The 18464-nt window shown below is 46.4% G+C and overlaps 1 protein-coding gene across 3 annotated transcripts in view; it reads right to left on the minus strand.

Annotated features, from left to right (window-relative positions):
• Positions 1-16968, minus strand: part of ARHGAP8 (Rho GTPase activating protein 8) — a 157531-nt gene extending 140563 nt beyond the window's left edge. For 2 of the 3 annotated variants that reach the window (XM_073621928.1, XM_073621932.1), the window contains exon 1: positions 16688-16968. The gene's annotated coding sequence lies outside the window, so the exon portion shown is untranslated. Of the gene's footprint in view, positions 1-16665 lie in introns of all 3 variants that reach the window. The other variant, XM_073621931.1, reaches the window with a different exon arrangement.
• Between the last annotated feature and the right edge of the window lie 1496 nt (positions 16969-18464).

Below are 18464 nucleotides of genomic sequence, written 5' to 3' on the forward strand. Positions count from 1 at the left end.
AGTGATCAGGAACAGCGATCTCTCTACTCCCTGTCAGTACACTGCCCCCACAGTTAGAAACACCTCCCTAGGGAACACTTAACCCCTTGATCACCCCCAAGTGTTAACCCCTTCCCTGCCAGTGACATTTATACAGTAATCAGTGTCTATTTTTAGCTCTGATCTCTGTATAAATGTCAATGGTCCCAAAAATGTGTCAAAAGTGTCCGATCTGTCCACCGCAATCTCGCTAAAAATACCTAATCACCGCCATTACTAGTAAAAAAAAAATCATAATAAATATGCCATAAATCTATTCCCTATTTGGAGATGCCATAACTTTTACGCAAACCAATATACGCCTATTGCGATTTTTTTTTTTTTTTTACCAAAAATTTGTAGAAGAATACATATTGGCCTAAACTGATGAAGAAATTTTTTCTTTAATTTTTTTTTTGGATATTTATTATAGCAAAAAGTAAAAAATATTATTTTTTTTTCAAAATTGTAGCTCTTTTCTTGTTTCTAGTGCAACAAATAAAAACCGCAGAGGTGATGAAATACCACTAAAAGAAAGCTCTATTTGTGGGAAAAAAAGGACATAAATTTTGTTTGTGTACTGCGTCGCATAACCGCGCAATTGTCATTTAAAGCGACGCAGTGCCATATTGCAAAAAAATTACCTGGTCATTAAGGGGGCAAATCCTTCTGGTCCTTAAGTGGTTAAAGTAGGACCCCAGCCAAATATAACAAAAAAAAAAAAAAAATGAAGAGCTCATTAAAAAATAAATTAACAAAACCAAATTTTGTGTCAACATTCACTTGCATTCCAGAGATCTCCCCTGTAGTACTTTTTGGGCTGCTAGATATCCTCAGTCTGTTGGCCATCTCTATTCAAACCCCTTACTCTGAGCCCAGGTCATCCTGGACCTGCCCCCAGTCTGTAATTGGGCAATGGAGGGAGAAGCAGCGCAATGATAAGCTCATCTCTCTGTCACTCTACTCTCTTCTATCAGAATGCATTTTGGCTGATTGGCTCCTTGCACCGTTTCTTCTTCTCACACTCAATTCTGCTAGGTGTGAGGCAGTGACTACAAGAGGCTGGTACCAGGTCACATTGAGGTACTTGCACTGCGTGCATTAAAAAAAAAAATACACTGAATGATATACTGTTGGTTACAGAATTGCATTCATTTGTGTCTTTTATATCTGCCTAGGGCTTTGCTTTTACTTACTACATGTGCTGACATTACTGTCCCTACATCTAATCCTTTTTCTTCCGCATTGTATTAGCTACTGTGTGAGAGGATGTGATTCCCTGTGCTGCCACAGGAGACAGGTCCACTTTAAATACTGCCCAACTTAAAACTTTTTTTTAAAGCAGATTGGAATGACAACACATTAATCCAACAATAATTGCTATATGTTAATATTAATTAGCCAATTTGCAGTATCATTAACCTCCCTGTGTAATATACAATCCCTCCTACAATGTTATCACAATTGGGATCGGCTACCGTCACGTATGCATGCAGTGCGTTTGCCGGTGTAATGGATATCCTGACAAGGGAAGTCAATTACTGCGATGATATTTCTTTAGTATAATGTGTTTAGTGATTTGGAATGGTTGGTGAACGATGGCCCCATGTGCCTAGGGGCTAGACTACTCTGATATTAAACAGGTCAGGACAATCCTCCCCCACAGCTGTCTATCTCAGTCACTCCTGAATTTCCTGATCCCATTGCTATTCAGGCCTTATTAGGAGACCGAAAGAAACTTGGAGGTTTACTAAGTCTCAGGTGGCTCGGGGCAATATATCCCTCATAGAAGTCAATTGTTACTCGTGTCTACGCTTTGTGCAGAGAAATAGACACCATTGTCAGTAATGTAACTAAAGGTGGCCATAGATATGGAGTGCATTTCTTATTTGTAGCCAAATTGTGATGCCTTATATTTGCTATATGTTCCTAACTTTTCAATCTACACCTCCTCCCTGGGTCAGCTGATAGCCTCCCATCGCTTCCAATACCACCTCTACGCTGACAACACTCAAATCTATTTCTCTACCCCTCAGCTCACTCCCTCCATCTCCTCACGTATCACTAATTTCCTGTCAGATATATCAGTCTGGATGTCACACCACTTCCTCAAACTCAATCTATCCAAAACCGAAATTATAATTTTTCTTCCCCCATATGCCCCTTTCCTTTCCCCAGATCTCTCTGTCAAAATCAATGGCACAACTATAAGCCCATCCCTGCATGCCATGGTCCTAGGTGTAGTCCTGGATTCTGAAATCTCCTTTAAGCACCACGTCCAATCACTGTCCAAATCTTGCCGCCTCAACCTCCGCAACATCTCCAAAATACGCCCCTTTCTAACCAATGACACAACAAAGCTCTTAATTCACTCGCTGGTCATCTCTCGCCTCGACTACTGCAACTCCCTTCTCATTGGCTTACCTCTACATAGTCTATCACCTCTTCAATCCATCATGAATGCTGCTGCCAGACTCATCCACCTTACCAATCGCTCTGTGTCTGCTACTCCTTTCTGTCAATCCCTCCACTGGCTCCCGCTCACCCAACAAATTAAATTCAAAATACTAACAACTACTTACAAAGCCATCCACAATTTAGCCCCCAGCTACATCACTAGCCTAGTCTTTAAATACCAACCTACTAGTTCTTTTCGTTCCTCTCAAGACCTCCTGCTCTCTAGCTCCCTCGTCAGCTCCTCCCATGCTTGCCTCCAGGACTTCTCCAAAGCCTCTCCAATCCTATGGAATGCCTTACCCCAATCTGTCCGCCTATCTCCTATGCTATTAGCTTTTAGACGATCCTTAAAAACCCTTCTCTTCAGAGAAGCCTACCCTACCCAAGCCTAACAACTGTATTTTCATTTTCTCCATCAGCTCACCCTCCACACTTATCACCTTTTGTTCCACTTGACCCTCCCTTCTAGATTGTAAGCTCTAACGAGCAGGGCCCTCTAATCCCTCCTGTATTGATTTGTTTTGTAAGTGTACTGTCTGCCCTCATGTTGTAAAGCGCTGCGCAAACTGTAAATCTATATAAATCCTGTATAATAATAATAATAATAATAACTTTAACCTCCTCCCTACTGCTGTATTGTAAAAATAATGGAGGAGGTGAAGGTCTATTTCTGGAGTTTGATATATGTATACATACAGTATATAAAAAAAGTCACTGCAGAAAAAGCCTGGGGCAGCCAGTACACCCATTAATGGCTTTGTACAGAACCAATTTGAACAGCTCTGTCTCTTGTGATCGACCAATCACTGCAATAACATATGTGAGCCCTCCCCTTCTTCCTTTAACTGAGAAAAAAGGAACTAATGAATGAAAGATCATTCATGAGTTCCAAATCATTAGCAGCAGCAGATTCAAGGTAAAGGGAGCTTGACTGTGGAGTTGTTTTAACCTTTTCACCTCCCCTCCTTTTCTACACTAATGATCCCCATTCTTTGCTGTATTAGACCTGTATATTTACTCTTCACCTCCCTTATCCTGCATCTACACAGGAAACTATAGGCCAAAAACTTTTTTTTTCCATTTTGGATAGATCAAGGGAGGGTTATTAGCCCTTTTAGATTTATTTTCCCCATCTTTGTCCTATTGGGGAGATTTATCTTCACTTAGCCAAAACAGGAAGTGAGAGGAAATCCCTGAAAATTAAGGGAATTCCATGGGGACCACTAGGTCACCAGTCCCCTTTGGAAGATTAACCCTCTATTACTTTTCTGGGGACAACCCACAATTTGGGATTTTTTTTACTTTCACTTTCAATCATAATGGTAAACAGGACAAATAGAGAAGGCAAATCTCCTTAGGGGGGCACAGACAGCAATAGAAACTGACAAGCGTTCTAATCCCTCTCCACTCTATCCAAAACAAAAACAAAAAAAAAGTTTTGCCTTTAATTTCCTCATTTCCACCCCCCCATTGTATGTGACCTGTATATCCTCATATTTATATTTTATATGTTTGTAACCTGAACTGTAGCTGTTGACTCCTGTGGAACATCCTGCATTATTTCTGCTGTATTTTATCCTTCTGCAGTGTGGACAGGGTTAAACTGAATATTCATGATCAGAAAACTGCAGCAGCCATCTTTAGGGAGACCATTTTGCAATGCTTGTCTATGGAGTGTCTCCAGTGCAGGGGCAGCCATCAATTGTGTAGCATGGTGATTGGCTGATGCAGCAGAGCAAGGAAAGTGCATAGTTGCTAACAGTCCCGATTTTCCCGGGACAATCCCGATTTTGGGACCCCCGTCCCGATCGGAGGCCGTCCCGATTTGGAATCTTGCCTTTTTTGTCCAGGGAAATCGGGAATGTTTGCTTTTGCAGCAGCTGGCTCCAACAAAATGGCCGCCGGCGCCGCCACTAGATCGTTCCCCTTGTGTTCAGTGGAGAGGGGAGGGGGCTTGATCCGTGCAGCCAATGAATCGGCTTCTCTCTTCACAATACTGAAGACGGGGTTAGATGCTCTCTCAGTGTAAAGCCCTCTTCTGCTATCTCAGCGTAAAGCCCAGGCAGCGATGTAAACTGTAATGTATGGGGGGTTAACTATGTACGGGGGGGTTAACTATGTACAGGAGGGGGGTTAACTATGTACAGGAAGGGGAGTTAACTATGTACTGGAGGGGGGTTAACTATGTACTGGAGGGGGGGTTAACTATGTACAGATGGGGTTACTATGTACAGGGGGGGTTACTATGTACAGAGGGGGATAACTATGCACGGTGGGGTAAACAATGCACTATGCACAGGGGGGATACTATGTACAGGGGGGTAACAAAGCACGGGGGTTACTATGTACAGGGGTGGTAACTATGCACAAGGGGTGTTACTATGTACAGGGGGGTTATCTATGCACAGGTGGGGGGGTAACTATGCACAGCGGGGGAAACTATGCACTATGCACAGGGGGAGATACTATGTACGGGGGGGTAACAATACATGAGGAGGTTACTATGTACAGGGGGTTACTATGTACAGGGGGGTAACTATGGCTCTGCCTGGGACACTGATGCAAGGACTGACTCTGCTGGGGGCACCTGATGCAAGGACTGACTCTGCTGGGGGCACCTGATGCAAGGACTGACTCTGCTGGGGGCACCTGATGCAAGGACTGACTCTGCTGGGGGCACCTGATGCAAGGACTGACTCTGCTGGGGGCACCTGATGCAAGGACTGACTCTGCTGGAGGGACCTGATGCAAGGACTGACTCTGCTGGGGGCACCTGATGCAAGGACTGACTCTGCTGGGGGCACCTGATGCAAGGACTGACTCTGCTGGGGGCACCTGATGCAAGGATTGACTCTGCTGGGGGCACCTGATGCAAGGACTGACTCTGCTGGGGGGACCTGATGCAAGGACTGACTCTGCTGGAGGGACCTGATGCAAGGACTGACTCTGCTGGAGGGACCTGATGCAAGGACTGACTCTGCTGGGGGCACCTGATGCAAGGACTGACTCTGCTGGGGGCACCTGATGCAAGGACTGACTCTGCTGGGGGCACCTGATGCAAGGACTGACTCTGCTGGGGGCACCTGATGCAAGGACTGACTCTGCTGGGGGCACCTGATGCAAGGACTGACTCTGCTGGGGGCACCTGATGCAAGGACTGACTCTGCTGGGGGCACCTGATGCAAGGACTGACTCTGCTGGGGGCACCTGATGCAAGGACGGACTCTGCTGGGGACACCTGATGCAAGGACTTTCGCTTTAAAGGGCTCAGGGATCCCACTGATTCGGCATTATGGTGAGTTGAATGATTTCATTCTATATTACAATGTGATAATAAAAATAAAAATAATCAATCATCCTGACACCATAACAACCCTGGTGCCGAGATGATTGAAGTGCTAACACCAGGTGTTTGGAGTATCTTTATCTGCTCATTGTTAATACACCCAAAAATGGAACTTCCGCTTTAAGGGTAGGTGACCCCCTGACATGCCACATTTGGCATGTCTTCTTTTTGAGAGGGGGAGCGGGGCTTCATTCCCCTGCATCGCTGGACCCTGGGACAGGTAAGTGTCCTATTATTAAAAGTCAGCAGCATGACTTTTAATTTTTTTTTAAGTGGAACTCCGCTTTAAAAATGAATTCCAGGCATCAGCATGGTATACATAGTACACTGGTCCAGCTTAAACCAATGTAACTCAGACACTCCAACTGATGCAGGCAGATAAGCAGGGATATCAACTTGCTTTTGGGTCCTGTGCTGAGCGGCTGGCCTGATGCCTTGTGAATAAAGGCGGTTGGTTGCTCAGCATAGGCGCTATTCAAAGTGTTCTCGGTGGCGGGGTATCAGTAGCCACTAATAAAAAACAGCATTGGTGTAAGTGGCCAAAGTAATCACCTCCTACAGTGATGTCAGTGACTGCAATAATAACCCCCAGCATTGGTGCAACTGGCCACAACAATAAACCTCTACACTGGCGCCAGTGGCCTCAATAATGCCCCCAGCATTGTTCCACACTTATCTGGGAACAGCTCTTCCACTGCGAACCTCTGCACCCTTGTCCACAGCTTCACTGCACTATTCATCCAGTGTTTCATCCCTCACACTAGGCACCACTCCTCTCTGCACCCCTTGTCCACAGCTTGCCCCCCTACACACACTAGACACAGTTTGCCTCTGCACCCCTTTATCTACCTCTTGCCTCTGCACAAAGGGCATACGTACAGGGATCACCATTGCAACCTGGCCCCATGCTCCAGGGGGCCCTTGCGGCCCCTGTACACCTGGAAGGAAGTGGAACCGATCCTTCCATGTAGCTGCTGAATGTTGGCTTCTTTCCCTCCCGAAGATATTCAGCGTTTCCTCTACATGCTGCTCCCATTGTCTCTCTATCCCTGTCCTGCTGCCCTGGGCCCCTGTGTGCTTTCCTGGCCCCCTTGCAGCGCTGGCGGGTTTCCCCCTCCCACCGGCTGCTGCGGGGGATCTGTCAAAATGGAGAGTAGGGAAGGGGCTAGTAAAATGCGTCATTTACCGGCCCCTTCTTTGTCTTAATGAATAGTCAGTGATCGGTACAGAGTAGTCACTTATTCATTCATAGTTGAGGCATAGTAAACTGTTTAATATGCTTTAATTTATGAATGAACAGGACGCTTTGCACAGAGCTATTCCTGTTCAATCATTCTGTGCAGCTGAGGTTGCAGAGAAAGGGACTGATAAATCTGTCATCAGTTCCTTTCTCTGTGTCAAAAGTGAGACATATTTCAATGGGCTATAATAAATAAATTAAATAAAATGGTAAAAAAAAATGATAAAAAAATAAAACAACAAAAATAAAAAAAACAACTAATGACACCAGTGGCTGAACTACCAGGGTCGCAAAGGTTGCACTTTGCAGTGGGATGTTGGCACGCTGTGGGACCATAATAAAGGGTCCCATGATGGGAGTGGAGAGCCCTGGGATCAGTGGAAGGGGCCCTATATTTTTTTTGCATTGGGGCCCTGAAGGTTAAAGTTATGCCTCTGCTCTGCACCCCTGGTTCACAACTCAACTTTTCCCACTATCCACAGCGTGTTTACACCACCTGCAGTCCTCATTCACAGCTTACCTGCACCCTTCATCCACAGCTCACCTGAAGCCGTTGTCCACAACTCACCTGCCCCCCCATCCTCTTCTTGTTCACAGCTCGCCTGCACCCCTAAACTCCTTGTTCACAGCTTGCCTGCACCCCTAAATGCCTTGTTCACAGCTCACCTGACCCTTTTGTCCACAGCTCACTTGCACCCCTGAACCCTTGGTCTATCGATCACTTGCATACAGTTTACAGTATGTCACAAAAGTGAGTACATCCTTCACATTTTTGTAAATATTTTATTATGTCTTTTCATGTGACAACACTGAAGAAATGACACTTTGCTACAATGTAAAGTAGTGAGTGCACAGCTTGTATAACAGTGTAAATTTGCTGTCCCCTCAAAATAACTCAACACACAGCCATTAATGTCTAAACCGCTGGCAACAAAAGTGAGTACACCACTAGGTATATGTGAGGGTTTACAACCACTTTAACTCCAATGCATTTTCATCTTTTAAGTTTTAGGCAACCGAAAACTAGACAGCCACGTCTAAATCCCTGGCAACGAAAGTGAGTACACCCCTAAGTGAAAATGTCCAAATTGGGCCCAATTAGCCATTTTCCCTCCCCGGTGTAATGTGACTCGTTAGTGTTACAATATCTCAGGTGTGAATGGGGAGCAGGTGTGTTAAATTTGGTGTGATCACTCACTCTCTCATACTGGTCACTGGAAGTTCAACATGGCACCTCATGGCAAAGAACTCTCTGAGGATCTGAAAAAAAGAATTGTTGCTCTACATAAAGATGGCCTAGGCTATAAGAAGATTGCCAACACCCTGAAACTGAGCTGCAGCATGGTGGCCAAGACCATACAGCGGTTTAACAGGACAGGTTCCACTCAAAACAGGCCTCACAATGGTCAACCAAAGGAGTTGAATGCAGGTGCTCAGCGTCATATCCAGAGGTTGTGTCACGTACCTGGTGGTAGAGTCTGGTATGCAGAGGGAGGCCTCTCTTACACCTGTGACTCGAGGCCCCTGATACAGAAGACAGGAGGCACAGGAGTGCAGAGTCGCATGAGTGCCTGGCAAGGTTGCTGGTCGATGAGCTGGACCGTAACTGAAGCAGGAACTGGAACGGACCCAGGAACAGCTGTCAGACTTTAAACTGGATTTCAGGCAGGTGCAGGCAGATGGACTGGAAGCATAGGCACACAAGTCCAGAGCAGGTGGACACTGGAGCAGGGTCAGGTGCAGGCAGACACCAAAAACGTCACTGGATGCGCGCCCATGCGCACCAATGTTGGCATTTCGTGCAGCACTAGTGCACAAGCGTGTGCGCATGTGCATAGGTGAGCGCAAACGTGCCCATGCAGCCCTTCTTTGTGGGACATGCAGAACAGGGGGACATCTATGGGCTCCATCTTGATTTCTGGCGTGCCCTTTCTGACATTGCCCCCTCCCAATGGGCAGCCTCCGTCTGCCCAATCGGGCCAATTTCAAAGGATGGGATCTCTTGAATGCCTGAACAAGTCTTTCAGCATGGACATTATCCTCGGGTTCCCATGAATTCTCCTCAGGGCCATACCCTTTCCATTTAAGGAGATACTGGATCTGGTTTCTTCTTTTCCTACAGTCCAGAATTGGCTCGACTTTAAATTCTTCTGTCCCGTCGATTAATATTGGTTCGGGTGGACCCGTATCCCAAGCAGGGAATGGATCAGTTGTCACGGGTTTTAATAAAGCCACGTGAAAGACAGGAAGCTCATAGGCCACATCGTTGATCCTCCTCCTTACTGGGAAGGGTCCCATGAATTTAGGACCTAACTTTTTAGAAGGGCATGCTAGTTTTAGGTTTGCTGATCACCAGGTTCCAGCATTAACTCTCCCCGCCTCTTCTTATCAAAGACCTGTTTGTTATGTTCTTGTGTTTTAGCCATAGTTGTTTGTAGCAGTTTATTATTGGTATCAAAGAAATTTACGGTTTCAAGGACAGCAGGTACTGAACATTCCGGAAAGGTACTGGTCAGAAATGATGGATTAAATCTGTAATTAGCAAAAAATGGGGACTGTTTTGTGGCCGAGTGGATGGAGTTATTATAAGCGAATTCCACTAGAGGGAGTAATGCGGCCCAGTTATCTTGTGAAAATGAGGAAAAACAGCGTAAATATTGCTCGAAAGTCTGGTTAGTTCTCTCTGCCTGCCCGTTCGTTTGGGGATGGTATGCAGAAGAAAATGACTACTCAATTCCCAAGGTTTTGCATAGTGGCCTCCAGAACCTCGAGGTAAATTGTACCCCCCGGTCCGACATGATGTTTGCGGGGACTCCGTGGAGTCTAACAATTTCCTTCACAAAAATTTGAGCGGTTTCCAGGGCAGATGGTGTGCCTTTCATGGGCAGGAAGTGGGCCATCTTGGATAGTTGGTCTACCACCACAAAAGATGGTGGAAAAACCGTCTGATGGGGGAAGCTCCACGATAAAATCAATTGAAATATTCTTCCAGGGTCTTTCCGGGACTGATAGTGGTTTCAGCAAACCCCATGCTTTGGTTTTACTGTTCTTGTTCCGTATGCATGTGGTACAGGACTCTACATAGCCCTTGCAGTCCTTTTCATCTTGAGGCCACCAGAATGTGCGTGGCACAAGTTCAACAGTTTTGCTGATCCCGAAATGTCCGGCTAACCTGTGGTCACGACACAAACCCAAGACAGAAACACATAGATTTTCTGGTATGAATATTTTGTCCTTTTGCCACAGCAGACCACCCCTGACCTGCAGCGTTATTCCCAGAGGTGAAGGGACATTCACAGAAGCCTGTTTAATTTGTGAGAGCAGGTCTCCCTGAAGTAGCAGAAAGTTCTCAGAAGACAGGATAGTGTCAGGCGGTGCTGATTCCACCGGACTCACAGAACATACGGGAGAGTGCATCAGGTTTGGTGTGCTTAGATCCTGGCCTGTAAATTAGATGGAAAGAGAACCTGGAAAAGAAGAGTGCCCATCTAGCCTGGCATGGTTTGAGTCTCTTGGTAGTCCTCAGGTATTCCAGGTTCTTGTGATCCGTATACATTAGGATCGGATGCGCTGCTCCTTCTAAGAGGTATCTCCACTCCTCCAAAGCATTCTTAAATGGCCAGGAGTTCTCAATCCCCAACGTCGTAATTCCTTTCAGGAGTTTGACAATTTGCGAGAAAGGAAGGCGACTGGGTGTAACAAGGCCTTGGGTCCCTGTCTTTGGGATAATACTGCTCCGACTGCCGTTTCTGATGTGTCTACTTTCAATGCATAAGGTAATGCTCGGTCAGGGTGCCTCAGAACTGGTGCAGAAGTGAACAGCTTTTTAAGAGTTTCAAAAGCATTTTGAGCTTCAGGGGACCACTGAAAACAGATGCCTTGTTTAGTCAGTTGCGTGATAGGAGATATGATGGCTGAAAATCCCCTGATGAATTTCTGGTAAAAGTTCAAGAACCCGACAAAGCGTTGAATGCCTTTTTGTCCACTGGGGCTGGCCAATCTAGAATGGCAGTGACTTTCTGTGGATCCATCTTGACACCTTCGGTGGAGGTAATTAGTCCCAAAAATTGGATGCTTTGTTGCTCGAACTCGCACTTCTCTGGTTTAGTGTATAGTCCTTGTTGTCGTAGTCTGCCCAGTACATTCTTGACATGCCTGCGGTGGTTATCAAGGGAAGAAGAGAAAATTAAGTGGTCCAAATACACTACAACAAAAAAGTCTAGGTAATCACAAAAAATGTAATTAATCAAGTGCTGGAATGTGGCTGGGGCATTGCATAGGCCAAATGGCATCACTAGATATTCGAAATGCCCAAATCGGGTGCGAAAAGCTGTCTTCCACTCGTCTCCCTCCCAGATCCATACCAAATTGTAAGCCCCTCGGAGATCCAGCTTTGTAAATAGGGTTGCTGCTCCCAACCTCTGGAAAAATTTGGCACCAAAGGAAGAGGATAACGGTTTTTGACCGTAACTTTGTTGAGTTCATGATAATCGATACATGGACGAAGGGAATGATCTTTCTTCTCCATAAAGAAGATACCTGTTCCTACCGGAGAGGTGGAAGGGCGAATTAAGCCTTTCCTTAGATTATCATCTATATAGTCCTTTAGGGCGACAAGCTCCAATTCTGACAGAGGAAAAATCCTTCCAAAAGGGATCTCAACCCCCAGGAGGAGCTCGACCAGGCAGTCATACGGCCGATGAGGAGGAAGAGTCTCAGCTCCTTTTTTGCTGAACACATCTAGAAAGTCATGATATGCAACTGGTACAGATAAGCAGGTTTCAGCGTCAGAGTCCAAGCATTACAAGGATGGCGGGTCAGGTGAGAACTCCGGCAAGCAGTGATGGAGGCAGTAAGGAGAGTGGAACTTCTCCCTCTGCCCAGTTGATAAGAGGGTTATGTGCCTGGAGCCAAGGCATACCAAGGATTAAGGAAACAGGGGAGATGCGATGGCATCCAGGCATAACAGTTCCTTATGATTACCAGCTATAACAACAGGTAAAGGTATAGTCTCTTGAGTCACTAGTCCGGAATTAATGGCAGACCTGTCAGCCAGATGTACTGAGAGTCCCTGGGCCCTGGGTTGCAAAGGTGTCTTGTAATGAAAGGTAAGTCCATAAAACAGCTACAGGCACCAGAGTCAATTATAGCGGAGACAGAAATACATATTCCTGGAAGTTGTAGCACAATGGGAAGAGCCAGGTGAGTTGGCAGGATTGGTATGCTGGCAGAGAAGATAGTTCGACCCTTACAGATCTTGGATGGACATGATCTCACATAATGTCCTGGTTTCCCACAATACAAACAGAGTTTCTCGTGTCGTCTGCGTTTCTCGGGGGAAAGTGAGGGACGGAGCATGCCGAGCCGCTTTGGTTCAGGGATATTAGGTGTGGGTGCAGCAGAGGCAGAAGACGTCAGGCTGCTGGAGTTGGAGACTTGGGGCAACTCCCAGGCCGGACAGGATGGCCTTGTCGCTCTTTCGGATCTCCGTTCTCATAACTGGCGGTCAATTTGGATGGCCAAATTAAGTGTCCAGAGAATGGGGATGCCAACTTGGGCCAACTCGTCTTTCAAAGGCTCAGAAAGACCAATGCGGAATAGATGGCGAAGAGCAGCATCGTTCCAGCTGGTATTGGAACTCCAGCGCCTGAAATCAGAAGCATAGTCCTCGGCCGCTCTGCGACCTTGCTGGAGGGTGTGTAATGCTGCTTCCGCAGTTGCAGTCAGTTGAGGATCCTCAGAGCCGAGCCATAGAGTCAAAGAAGTTGCTTAGGCAAGTCAGGTAATCAGCTCCTTGTTCCAGCAGGCGGTGAGCCCATGATTGGGGCTCGCCCTGTAGTAGGGAGATAACAAACCCAACTTTGGTGACTTCCAGGGAGAAAGTGTGTAGCTGCAGGGTAAAGTAGAGTTCGCAAACATTGTGAAATGTCCGAAATTTACTGCAGTCACCAGTGAATCTCTCAGGTGCGGGAACCCTGGGTTCTGGAGGTAACATTGCCACTGAAGAGGTAGCTCCTTGTGGAGCCGTAATAGGTGAGGAGAAAGCCTGGACATGTTCTTCCAGTCGGGTGTATGCCTCTTGTGCGATTTTAACAGTCTGGGTGAGGTCTGCGAGATGTAGGCGAATTCCTCCATGGAAGAGGTTCCCTGCACAGACTCTGACATGACTGTCTGGTACTGTCACGTACCTGGTGGTAGAGTCTGGTATGCAGAGGGAGGCCTCTCTTACACCTCTGACTCGAGGCCCCTGATAGAGAAAACAGGAGGCGCAGGAGTGCAGAATCGCACGAGTGCCAGGAACGGTTGCTAATAGACAAGCCGGACCGAAACTGAAGCAGGAACTGGAACAGACCCAGGAACAGCTGTCAGACTGGAAACTAGAGCTCGGGCAGGTGCAGGCAGATGGACTGGAAGCGTAGGCACACAAGTCCAGAGCAGGTGGACACCGGAGCAGGGTCAGGTGCAGGCAGGTTCGGCAACAGGCTGGCAGTGAGGTAGCAGATGGAGCAGGCAGGAACGTGGTCTCAGGTACAGGCAGGTTTCAGCAACAGGCTGGCAGCGAGGTAGCAGAAGGAGCAGGCAGGAATGTAGTCAAAACAGGCCGAGGCCAGATGCAGGCAGATAAGCAGGGGTAGTCAGGAGCAAGCCGGGTAGAGTCAACTGGAGCAGATACAGGCAAACGACAATCAGGGATCACTGGTAACACTGTAGACCAGACAGCACAGATCCAAGCAAGTAAGACAGTTTAAATAGCCTGTTAGCGCCACAAATGTCAGTGGACGCACGCATGCGTGCCAATGTTGGTATTTCGTGCGGCACTAGTGTGCAAACGTGTGCATAGGTGCGCGCAAACCTGTCTGCGCAGCCCTTCTCAGTGGGACATGCAGAACAGGGGGACATCTATGGTTGCCATCTTGATTACTGGCGTGCCCTTCCTGACAGGTTGTCTTTGGGAAATAGACGTATGAGTGCTGCCAGCATTGTTGCAGAGGTTGAAGGGGTGGGGGTCAGCCTGTCAGTGCTCAGACCATACGCCGCACACTGCATGGCTGTCGTCCCAGAAGGAAGCCTCTTCTAAAGATGATGCACAAGAAAGCCTGCAAACAGTTTGCTGAAGACAAGCAGACTATGGACATGGATTACTGGAACCATGTCCTGTAGTCTGATGAGACCAAGTTAAACTCATTTGGAGGAATACAAAGAGAATTGTGTCTTGCCTACAGTCAAACATGGTGGTGGGAGTGTCATGGTCTGGGGCTGCATGAGTGCTGCCGGCACTGGGGAGCTACAGTTCATTGAGGGAACCATGGATGGCAACTGTACTGTGACATACTGAAGCAGAGCATGATCCCCTCCCTTTGGAGACTGGGCCGCAGGGCAGTATTCCAACATGATAATGACCCCAAACACACCTCCAAGAGGACCACTGCCTTGCTAAAGAATCTGAGGGTAAAGGTGATGAACTGGCCAAGCATGTCTCCAGACCTAAACTCTATTGAGCATCTGTGGGGCATCCTCAAATGGAAGGTGGAGGAGCGCAAGGTCTCTAACATCTACCAGCTCCGTGATGTTGTCATGGAAAAGTGGAAGAGGACTCCAGTGGAAACCTGTAAAGCTCTGGTGAACTCCATGCCCAAAGGGGTTACGGAAGTGCTGGAGAATAATGGTGGCCACACAAAATATTGACACTTGGGTCTCAATTTGGACATTTTCACTCTTGTTGCCAGCGGTTTAGACACAATGGCTGTGTGTTCAGTTATTTTGAGGGGACAGCAAATTTACACTGTTATACAAGCTGTACACTCACTACGTTACCCGCAGCCCCCGAGCAGGGGAAGCCAGCCGGTGATAGGGTATGTGCTACCGACGACCAGGGGTGGTGGTGGCATACTGTTTGCTTACATTGATCAGCTTTTATTTATTCATGTAAAACGTTCCTTAAAAGGAAAAAAAAAAAAAAAAAAAAAAAAAAAAACTTTTTTGCAATTGGTTATAAAGTATTAGCTGGAGTTTGGCTTCAATTTGCTTATCTGGCTGCTGTGAAACTTATTATTGGGACACTTGTGCACTTGATAATTAAATATGAGCAATGCTCAATTGATTAGTATATGAAAATCTGCTAGTGTGTTTAACAATACCATCTCCCCCCAGACTGACAATGCTGCTGTGCACCCTGTGCTCATTCATCCAGAGTGGGAGCATTGAAAACAGGGAAAAAAGAAGACTAATGCAGCCACATCTAATGATTGGTAAGCTGTGATGGCTGTATTAGTATACGGTATTACATTTTAGACATTGGGTTTAATACCACTTTATTACACTGCAATGGTATGGCATAGTGAAAAGAGGGCCTCAGTATTTCATTCTGCAGTTCTGGCCACAATTTCACATAAACCCCCCACTAACCATTGCGGCCATATCTCATCCTCCCTGCTGTTCTCGCACCTATCCCACTTGCTTCCACTTCTGCTGTCACTGTACCAAAGTGCACTTCTTTGCTCACTGCACCAATGTACACTTCTGTGCTCGCTGCCACTGTACCAATGCGCAGTTGTGTGCTCGCTGCTACTGTACCAATGCGCAGTTGTGTGCTCGCTGCCACTGTACCAATGCGCACTTCTGTGCTCTCTGCCACTGTACCAATGCGCAATTCTGTGCTCTCTGCCACTGTACCAATGCGCACGTCTGTGCTCACTGCCACTGTACCAATGCACACTTCTGTGCTTGCTGCCACTGTACCCTTCTGTGCTTGCTGCCACTGTACCAATGCGCACTTCTGTGCTTGCTGCCACTGTACCCTTCTGTGCTTGCTGCCACTGTACCCTTCTGTGCTTGCTTCCACTGTACCCTTCTGTGCTTGCTGCCACTGTACCAATGCGCACTTCTGTGCTCTCTGCCACTGTACCAATTAGAGTTGCCACCTCATCCCTTTAAACCTGAACACCTTTGAATTACACAGGTTCTGAGGCTAATTAAATGCAGATAAGGCAACAAGCGAGTTTAATTACCACCTTAATCAGCCACAGAACCTGTGTAATTAATATGTGTTCGGGTTTAAAGGGATGAGGTGGCAACCATAGTACCAATGCGCACTTCTGTGTTCTCTGCCACTGTACCAATGGGGACTTCTGTTTTCTCTGCCACTGTACCAATGCGGACTTCTGTTTTCTCTGCCACTGTACCCATGTGCACTTCTGTGCTCTCTGCCACTATAGTGACACGTTGTGTTCCGTATTCTGCCCAGTAAACGAACGAACACACTTTAGTTTATAATCTAATAAAAATTGACCCTTTCGTTCCAGAAAGCCCTTGTGTATCAGCATAAATTGTATGTCCTCCTCTGGCGCCAAGCATCTCTCTTTTGATGCCTGTATATACTCAACCTAGGGCATAAAACTATTCGTGTTCTACTTATGCTGTCCCAGGTGGTTTAACACAAAATGTCCCATTCCTGTTTAGTTACTACATTTGATTCCTAAACCAAAACCATCCAAAGAGAAGCACATCGCGTGTCACAGCACAGCTCAATGCGAACCTGTTTCTGTTAACCGTCCTCAGGGATTGTTTACTATATCTACACACATTCATACTACGCTGCAGTTACCTTGAAACTTGTCCACACTTACTTCCTGGTTGGTTCTCCAGCAGTTGTGTCCCCGCGTTCTAAACCTATATCCAGGATCCACAATGTGGCTGCTCTCGGTCACTGTCCCTTTCAGAGATTACACCCAGGTGGCTCTGCTACACACAGGATATCTCAGAAACTATTTAAGCCTCTTTTGTTCAGACAGTATGTGGCTATCACTTAGGCGGGGCTGGAGCACACAACAGGAGTTAAAAAAAACTCAAGGTGAAAATGAAAGCCTCCCACTCAACCTGCATTCCTTCCACCCAGAGTTGTGCTCCAGGAAAATTTACATGTCTCCTCACACAGACACTTTTTAGAGTCAGACGTATTGACACTGTTTAAAGGCATAGTCAACATTTGTTGTGAAATGTGAATAAATGCATACACATTGATAAATTAAATAATTTGCATTTAATAATTTGATGCATTGGAGCTGCAAAGGGGGTGCATGTTTATGTTATAGGGCTTATGTTACTGTTATGGGTCTGGAGGAAGTAAACAGTGGACTACAAGTGTGTTGATGTTACCACCAGTGGCGACTGGTGCTCCATTTATTGTGGGGGGGGGGGGCTGTAAACAAACCCCCTGCCAGGTCCGCACTTACGCCATCCAGGTTGTGGCTTCCCCTCTCGGCCAATCTGGTCTTAAGACCCGCTTCCTGTCCTGATTGGCCGGGAGGAGAAGCCGGAAGACAATAGCGAATATTGATTCGCTAATATCACAAGTGGGTGAACTCAGGGCAGGGTGCTCTGCGCCCTGAGCCCAACCTTTTTGAATCCAATTATAGCCTCAGGCTCTAATCATGTGCTTCATCAAAAAAAAAAAAAAACTCTTAGAAATCTATGCGTCTGACGCCCTGCATGGAGATTAGGGGGGCGGCGCCCCTTATGGACCGGCTGCTGATGGTAACTACACTTTTGCTTAATTGATGTCTACAAAGTCCACAAAGCAGATGAGACATGTCTTTCCATTCACAGATCCTGTGTAGAGATGAGCATGGGCATCCTCTGCACTCTGTAACCTGAACTTCTAACGCCTGCATTTTGTATTCCAGGGAGCTTTGGCCCTGGTCAATCCCTGCCCCGCAGCTGGGCCAAAGCTCATTGAAGTACAAGACAATGGGAGATAGGGTTAAAGATGAGTTTGAAGAATGTTGGAGCTTATCTCTAATCCTGTGAATGGATGATGAATATTCAAAAATAGACAGTAGGCAAAGCAAACTATAAAGTCTTCCGTAGGTGGTACATGGTGCCAGTGAGAGTGGCATCTTGGCTGTGCTTTAGAGGATGTGGCCTGGAGGATACGATGTTCCACACCTGGTGGACCTGCCCAAAAGTCAGGAGATTTTGGATCCGTACTTATAATTTTATTTACTCACTTACTCAGGTAAAACTCGTCAAGTCACCATTTCACCAGGTAAGTGTCACAAAATGTGCTAGTATGCCATGCATACTAGCACATTATGCATTTACTTTGCAGGGGAGGGGAAACATTTTTTTTTAAGAGTTTACTTTCTCTTTAAGCTTGTGCATTGAGCCGATTATGCTATAAATTATTTTGTATGTTTCATGGAATGCTTTGTTGCTGTTATTGTTAAAATAACGTTTACTGACTTATAGCAAAATTCCATAGAACATAAGATAAATATGATAAAGATAAAATAACCAAACCATCTTTTGCTGCAAAATTAACCTTCAATTCAGAGATTTTCCCCACAGTACTTTTTGCTGCTACTAGATGTTCCTAGTTTGATAGCCAGCATTATTCATCCCGCT

This window comes from Aquarana catesbeiana, linkage group LG03, assembly GCF_042186555.1.
Source record: "Aquarana catesbeiana isolate 2022-GZ linkage group LG03, ASM4218655v1, whole genome shotgun sequence".
In the NCBI taxonomy this organism is placed as follows: domain Eukaryota; kingdom Metazoa; phylum Chordata; class Amphibia; order Anura; family Ranidae; genus Aquarana; species Aquarana catesbeiana.